Consider the following 8,966-nt stretch of genomic DNA (forward strand, 5'->3'; position numbering starts at 1 on the left):
AATCGAAGGGAAGCAAAAATAAGGAAGAAAAACGTTTGCTAAAGATTTATGGAGAAGAAGACAAAGAAAGAAAAGGGGCAAGTTTATATATAAACTCAACCGTCAGTAATTAAAAAGTGTAATGATGGAAAGCCTATAATAAAGGCAACTATCACTTCGTGAATAGTGGAGTTACAAAAGCCTTAGAAAAAGGCTGCAAAATTGCAGGACTAATGAGAAGACGACACGTATATGGTGCATTAAATAGAAGAGACAATTAAAGTGGTAATACTGTCATCGCATTGATTATGGCAAAAATTCCCTTTTTAATGAAGATCCACTTCCCAAATATTTAATTGATAAATAAATGGAAAGTGGGGGGACTATCTGTATTGGGAAAAAGTTGAATTTATATTGAAGATGACGTGGCGTGACACGTGGAACTGGAACAAATAGTCAAAGTATAACAATTAAGAAAAAGGTACGGGAGATGACAGGTACGAGAAGAGGAAGTGAAACAGGCACGAGAAGCAGTTTAAATACGAGTCTCGTATCAATTCGAGTCGTTTAAAGCCAGTGGATCAAAAGGCATTGAAAACATGGATCTGAAGACAAAAAGGAGTCCAAATTCAGTATTAAATACCTGATACGTTAGAAAATTGGTATTTAATAGGAATGATTGTGTAACGGCTCATTTAATATCATTTATTGTCCATAATTGTCTCATTAAAGCTTAGGTTTCATTCCTTTATCTAGAATCAACTATAAAAGGAGGAAGTTGTATTGGGAAAAGATCATGGTTGACATCATACTGAAATAAAAACTTGTTCGCTGCTTTATTATTATTCTCAGAAAGCCTATTATTCTTTTTTGGTCTCTTGATTATCAGTAACCCGATTTTTCATCTCAAATTCTAGTTTTAACCAAAATTATATTTTTTGGTTAAACACCTATGAGAGTGCTAAGCAGAGGAGGAAAGAAATACATCTTTGTGATAGTTGATGACTATTCCAGATTCACCTGGACCTTGTTTCTCAGAACCAAGGATGAAACTTTTGAAGTGTTCATTGCTTTTGTCAAAAAGATAAGTGAAGATAGGCAATAAGGTAGCCTGCATCAGGTCTGATCATGGGACAGAGTTTGATAATGCCAAGTTTGATGAGTTCTGTTCGAAAAATGGCATCACTCACAATTTCTCAGCTCCAAGAACACCTCAACAAAATGGTGTTATGGAGAAAAAATAGAACTCTTGAAGATATGGAAAGGACAATGTTTATTGACAGTGGGATTGCAAAGAATTTTGGGGCAGAAGTTTTCAACACTGCCTGCTACTTGGTTAACAGGTGCATGATCAGGTCCTTTCTAAACAAAACTCCATATGAACTGCTGAATGGAAGGAAGCCCAAGCTGACACATCTAAGGACTTTTGGGTGTAAACCTTTTGTTCTCAACAATGGAAATGAAGCTCTCGAAAAATTCGATGCCAAAAGTGATGAAGGAATCTTTTTGGGATACTCATGTCAAAGCAAAGCTTACAAAGTATACAACAAAAGGACTCAATATGTTGAGGAAAGTATACATGTGATCTTTGATAAATCTCACCTCTCTTGTAAAAAGGACAGACATGTTGATCAAGATGAGAACCCCTATCTGTTCTAGGAGAAGTCATTGACATGGCAAATGGAAAAGCAAACATGATGAGTAATGTAAAAGAATCCAGTGAAAATGATGCAAGTACACCTCCATCTACTGGAGAGGAACCTGGTTCCATGATCACACCAACTGAAGCTGAAAATAGAGTTGTTGATGCAGTCCAAGGTACTCCACTTGCTGAAGTAAGAAGCACCCAAGAACCTCACTCAGACATACCTGGATCCTCTGCTAATGAGATTCAGGTACCAAATTGGAAGCACAAAAACTCACATCCTCTTGACAACATAATCACCCCTCTTGACTCAAGAGTTCAAACCAGATCAAAAGCAAGAAACTCACTTGCCTTTTCAGCCTTTCTTTCCCAGATAGATCCCAAAAATATGAAAGAAGTGTTGAAAGATGCAGACTGGATCACAACAATGCAAGAAGAGCTGCACCAATTTGAAAGAAACAATGTATGACACCTGGTTTCTTGACCTGCAGATCGAACTATCATAGGGACCAGGTGGGTATTCAGGAACAAAATTGATGAGTTTGGAAATACAACAAGAAACAAGGCAAGACTTGTAGTTCAAGGCTACAATGAGGAAGAAGGGATTGGTTATGATGAAACAATTGCTCCTGTTGCTCGAATGGAAACCATTAGAATTCTTATTGCCTTTGCATCTCATATGGAGTTCACACTATTCCAAATGGATGTCGAAAGTGCATTTCTAAATGGCTACCTGAAAGAAGAAGTCTATGTCAAGCAGCCTCCTGGATTTGAATGTCACGAGCATCCTGAGCATGTGTTCAAACTGGACAAGGCATTGTATGGGCTAAAGCAGGTTCCTATGGCTTGGTATGAAAGGTTGTCAAAATCACTTCTAGAAAATGTCTTTACAAGAGGGAAAATTGCCAACACCCTTTTTCTGAAGAAACGAGGGAGGAACCTGCTCATTGTTCAGGTATATGTTCATGATATCATTTTTGGAGCCACAACTGACACTTTTTGTGAAGAATTTGCAAAACTCATGGGGAGTGAATTCGAGATGAGTATGATGGGAGAATTAAATTTCTTCCTAGGACTTCAAGTGAAGCAATTTCAGAAGGGAACATTGATAAGTTAGCAGTAGTACGTCAAGGAGCTGCTGAAAAGGTTTGACATGGAAGCATGAAAAGTCATTGACACCCATATTGCCACAGCTATCCGGCTAGACATGGATGAACCTGGTTCCCCTGTAAATCAGACCATGTATAGAGGAATCATATGGTCACTCCTATATCTCACTGCAAGCACACTAGACATTATTTTTAGCGTGGGTCTTTGTGCAAGGTTTCAATCCTATCCAAAGGAATCTCATCTGAAGGCTACCAAGAGAATATTGAGATATCTCAAAGGAACGCAGGACCTGGTTCTCTACTATCCCTCAGGTGATAGCTTTGATCTTATTGGGTATGCTGACGCTGATTATGCAGGATATCCGGTGGACAGGAAAAGCACGCCTGGAATGGCACATTTCCTGGGTTCTTGCCTAATCTCATAGGGTACAAGGAAGTAGAACTCAGTGGCACTCTCAACTGCAGAAGCAGAATATGTTGCAGCTGCCTCTTGCTATGCTCAACTACTGTGGATCAAGCAGCAGTTGGAAGACTTTGGAGTATTCTCAGACTGTGTGCCTCTCTTATGTGATATATAAGTGCATTTAACATGGAAAAAAATCCAGTTCAACATAAGAGGACCAAGCATTGATGTACGTCATCATTTTCTCAAAGATAATGTTGAAAAAGGGCTTATATGCATGAAATTCTGCAACACTGAAGATCAAATTGCAGATATATTTACCAAATCCCTGAGTAGAGAATACTTTGAGAAAAATCGCCTGGCACTGGGGTTCACAAAACCCAACTGAGAACCCGGTCCCTCGATGATTGGCTATGAAAGAAATGTTCAGGTAAAATGAGGTAAAAAGTGTTTTCTGGAAAAGTCTAACTCATCTCAATACCGTTACAGGTATACACGCATGATGATTACAGAGCAAATAAGCAGTCAAGGCAATTTACGCTGGTAAAAAAGGCAAAGCTTACAGATGCAAGATTTGTCAGGGAACCTGGTTTCCCTGACACAGGTTAGTAGTTTCTCTGTTCTCTCATGCACAATTTTGAACGGTTAAAAAAAGTGCCACGTCATCAGTATGCCAGTTACATTTTCTTTGCGTCCTTTGAATAAAAACGTCTCACCCATTGAAAATCGACCCAACTCCCAAAACTGTCTCCCTTTCTTAACCGGTCCCTCATCCATCATAAATACATCTATCACTATCATAACTCCTCCCATCAAATTTCCAAACCCCCTTCTTCTGTCTCTCTTCAAACTGCCAAATCCATTCTCTTCTTCTCACCATGGCTGAAAATCAAGCAACCTCGAGTGTTCCAAGCGACACCTCCATTGAGTCCTCACCTGTTAGAACACCGATATTAGACTCTTCACCACACTACTGCTAGCCAAAACCCCAGGACAGAGTCACCCCAACATTCCGTCTCCTCTCCTACCGACTCGAGTTCTGGTTCTCATAGGAGTCGCAAAATCTCGACTCCCAAAAGATTTGTAGCCCAGAACTCTTCTCCTACTTCGTCGGAAAAAGGGGATGAAAAGAGTACTGTTGACAAAGAAGAAAATCAGGAGATCTCAATTTCTCCTATGGGAGAAGGGTCAAAGGTAGATCAAACTGAGGGTTTTTAGAACGCTGACACAACAAAGATTGCTCGTGATCTTGTGTCCACAGGTAACGCTCCTTTCTCTCCTGAGTTTTCCATGGGTGTACAAGAGAAAGAAGCAATAGAGAACATGCTGTCAATAGCTAATGAAGGTTTTTTGTCGAAGAAAGTGAGGATGGTTTTGAGACTCAGGGGAAGAGTCTAAGACTGTTGGAGAGGGCAAAGAGATTGTGCCTGTTGAATCATCGGCACAGGAATGTGCTACAGGGGAACCTGCTGGAGGACCTGATCCTCCTTCGGATGATCCATCTCAGGTGTCCTTTCCAGAACCCCATGTCAGTACTGACCCTGCTACCTCTCCTCATTTTGATGTTGAGCCTTTGTGTATGGTGGTTCCTGAGGAAAAGTCTGTGTCCAGAGAAGAAAAAGGGGATAGTGAAGAGGATTCTGATGATTTTTCAATAGCAAGCTTGACTAGGCATAGACCAATGGTTGCTCAAGAGTCTACTCCTAAGCGACCCACCACAAGGTTGCAAAGGAAGGAGGATCGTAAGTCTGCTCTTAAGAACAGCCAAGCTAAGTCAAGGAGAAGAAAGTTGGTGAAAGATGGGAAAGTTATGAGTGCAAAGTCAGTGCCTATCGTGAATGTGGATGAGGAAGAAGCCGAGAAACCTGGTTCCTTGACTAGAAATCTCTCATAGAAGCATGGTCTCCCCAAGCCACAAAGGGGATCTTCTGTGTCTGCTGAAAATCTGAACAAATCTTATGATTTTATCTCTAGTGAAAATATAGTGAAAGAATCTGGTGATAAGTCTGTGGAAGAGTATGGTGCTGGTGTGATGCAAGGATTGAGTGAAAAGTCTGTGAAGTCTGATGAAATAGGGAAAAATGTTCGCAACTTTGCTAAAAGAAGAGCTGATACTGATGAAGAACCTGGTTCCTGAAAGAGAGCCAGAGTTGGTGAACCAAAGAGTGCTGGGAAAGAGAGATTGAGGAGCCAAAAGGTGCTATGGGGCTGCACATTTTCCCCTGATATCTTGGAGGAGGCTGGTATGAGATAATTGGTGGAGATTTGTGAGTTTCAACAGTGGACACATTTGTTCACCAATGATGCTCCAAAGGTGTGTGAGGAGGAAGTTCAAAGTTTCTAAGCCGACTTATTCAAGGTTGAGGATGATTACATCTGTGTGTTGGTGAATGGGGTTGATATGGTAATGGACTCTGCTTTGTTGGGGTCTATTCTTGGTGTGCCTGCTGAAGGGCTGTCTAGTGTTCAGGGAACACAATCTTGAAGGACAGAGCAGTTCAGCAGGGGGAACGGCTTCAGAAGAAGGCCCTCCTTCCTGTATACCAACTGCTGTTTGAGATGGTGAACAAAGTATTGCTGCCTCGAGCTGAGAGAAGATCTATCACCTCTCGTGCAGACCTGTTCCTCATAGAAGCACTGGCAATTTCACTACCATCAATCTTCCTGGGATCATGATAGAGCACATGAATAAAGTGGTAGACTTTAAAGATGGTAATCATGGGCTGCCGTATGGGTTCCTTCTCACCAAGGTATTTGAGCACTTCAAGGTTCCTCTGGGACCAGCTAAAGTGGGCACCAAGAAGCAAACTTTCTCCAAATCTACTCTTGAAGAATGTGAGTGTATTGAGAAAGTTGGAGGAGTTGGAAACACTTCTAACATATCTCATTTGATCAATGCTTAAAATAGTGCTACTACTGAGATAAGGCAGTTGAAAGCAAGGAATGCTATCCTTGAGACTCATTTAAGTTAGCTGCAAGAGCCACCTGGTTCCAGTAGCTCTCAAAGTGAAGAGGTTGCTCGTCTGACAAAAGAGAATGCTGAGCTCAGGAAACAAGTGGAGGACCTGAAAGAGAGACTGCTCAACGAGCAAATGTCAGCGAATGCTCGAATGGATTTAGTCCTCCAAGCCCTTGCCTCTACCTCCAAGCCTTCCCTTTCTAGTGCTCCCTAAATAGTGTCCCCTCAGTGTCAAGCCTATGATCTAGTTTTTGGTCAAGTCCCTCAGTGTCAGTTCTTGTGATGATGTTTTGTGGTATTTTTCTTTGCTGTTCTAAATTATGGTTGGTGGTAGTTTATACCTTACTTTTATGCTCTGTCTTTAGTCATGATTGTGTGCACATAAGTGGCATGAGTTAACTTAAAGCTAAACTTCTTTATTGCTTTAAATCATGTTACTAATCTTTTTATGATTTCAAAAGGGGGAAAAGTAATTCAGGGGGAACAAGATGGGGAAGAGAATCAGGGGGAATACAGGAAATCCTGGTTTTTAGGGGGAACTTGAATTATAAGTTTGTCATCATCAAAAAGGGGAAATTGATAGGTTATATGTGTATCCCTGTTATGTTTTGATGATCTAACAAACTTACTTTAAAGAACCAAATAAGGAACCAGATGCACTTCTTCAGGACCTTAAAAGATCAACATGTCTCCAGCTGGGACACAGTTCAACTCGTTAGAGTCAAAGGAACAATAGAGAGAATAAGTCACTACCAGCTCCCGAGGTAACTGTACGAAGTCAACTCTCTAGTTGGAAAAGTTGATGCCTGCACACGCTACAGTACAGGAACAGTGCAACAGTCAACTTTTTGAGGAAGGCTTTTTACCTACCTTGCTTACATCATTGTAAGTGATGTCACACATGTATTATTAACATCAAGTGCATCAAGAACAAAGAACAACACGACTACGGACCAGTTCCCATATCAAGTTATTCTATGTCCTTAGTTGAGTTGTAACTTTGTAATAGTTCTTCAAGTGTAATTCCTACTTAGCTTGTTTAGAAATATTCTGTAGGAAACCCTTTGTAAATCTTAAAGCCTTGTGTTTGAGTCTTGACTAGAGTTAGTCGAGTTGTAAAGTCTTTGTAATAGAGTTATTACAAAGTGACTTGTAATAGAGTATTACAAGTTAGTGAGAGATTAAGTTAATTCCTATGTTGCATAGGTTGTACTCTAAAAGTTGCTCAGTAGTGAAGTTGAAATCCTACAAGGGTAGGTCGTGGTTTTTAATCCCGTTGAGCTGGGAATTTTCCACGTAAAATTTCTCTTGTCATTTATTTACTACAGTATGCGTGTGTTCATTTGAATCTGATAGAGAACCTGGTTTTCTATAGAGTTTGATGGACCCTTAAATTCTATCACTTAATCATATTGGTTTTACTACAATAATTCCTCAAGGATTTCTCTTTACTTCCTGTATCGTTTGATTTAATTAATAACAACAATTAAGGGGGAGGAAGTTGCTTAGACGTTGTTTGTAGACAAAAAATTGTTTTAGAGTTAGTTCTCCATTTATCCATTAAACTTGTCTGCCTTCATATATTGTTAGGTTGTTTTATTGATACTACATCATATGCTATGCTACATACCGATATTATGGTTGTGATGAATATGTATTTGCGTATTGTTACTGAAGAAAGAATTTTAAATTATAATTCGTCAAGTGCCAATTATGGCCGAGGTTTTGAGCTGTGACATTTTTTTTAATGTAATAGCAAGTCTCGTGAATCTTAGCCATCACTTATATTAAACGGAAAATGTCCAAATATGTACTTATACTATAATTGAGCACATTTTCTTTAATACTTTAGCTCATATATGCCCGTACCATCACATAGTTGGTCCATATATATCCTTTTTGAAAAGGAATTCACCCAAACTAATTAGCTATTTCGTTAATTGTACTAAAGTGTATTACAAACACTATTTCCTTTATATTAGTACCTTTTTTTCTTTACCTTTCTCTTTTCTTTCTTCTTCTCTTTTTTCCCTTTTTCTTTCTCCCATATCCGAGTTCCTCCATTGCTGATGCCTTCTCCATTTTCGTCACCAATTTCCCTTGACAAAACCCATAAATTCCTGCTAATTTTTCTATCACAAGTCCCACAGTTTTTTCTGATCCGAAGGAGATGAAAATTTTCAGAGAGTTTTTTTTTTGATGGTGTTAATTGGGTGAAGGTAGGATATGGTTATTCGAATTTTGAAGGTCTTGTTCTCTTCAGATTTGAAGTTCCACAGTGAACAACACCTTCAAAATCTGAATAACCATATCCTACCTTCACCAAATTAACGCTACCGAAAAAATTTCTCCGATAATTTTCATCTCCTTCTTTTCAGAAGAACCAAGGCCTTCTCTATGAAGCTTTTGGTGGTGTAGGTTTGATTTTTAGGAATAAAATCACGTGAAATTGGTGACGAAAATGGAGAAGGCATCAGCAATGGAGGAAATCGGATATGGGAAAAAGAAAAAGGAAAAAAAAAGAGAAGAAAAGAAAAAAGAAGAAAGAAAAGAGAAAGATAAAAGAAAAGTACTAATCCAAAGGAAATAATGTTTGTAATACTCATTAATACAATTAAAGAAAGAGCTAATTAGTTTGGGTGGATTTCGTTTCGAAAAGAGCATATATGGAACCAACTATATGACTGGAACATATATGAACCAACTATATGACAGTAAGAGCATATATAAGATAAAGTATTAAAGAATGATAAATATGTTCAATTTCATATAGTACAAAGATATATTTGGACCTTTTTACGTATATTAAAACAAGAGAATAAGGAAGTGACCACTCATATTTAGTACGTAAACAATAACAGCAACTGCACA

This window comes from Nicotiana attenuata, chromosome 1 (genome assembly GCF_001879085.1).
Source record: "Nicotiana attenuata strain UT chromosome 1, NIATTr2, whole genome shotgun sequence".
In the NCBI taxonomy this organism is placed as follows: Eukaryota; Viridiplantae; Streptophyta; class Magnoliopsida; order Solanales; family Solanaceae; genus Nicotiana; species Nicotiana attenuata.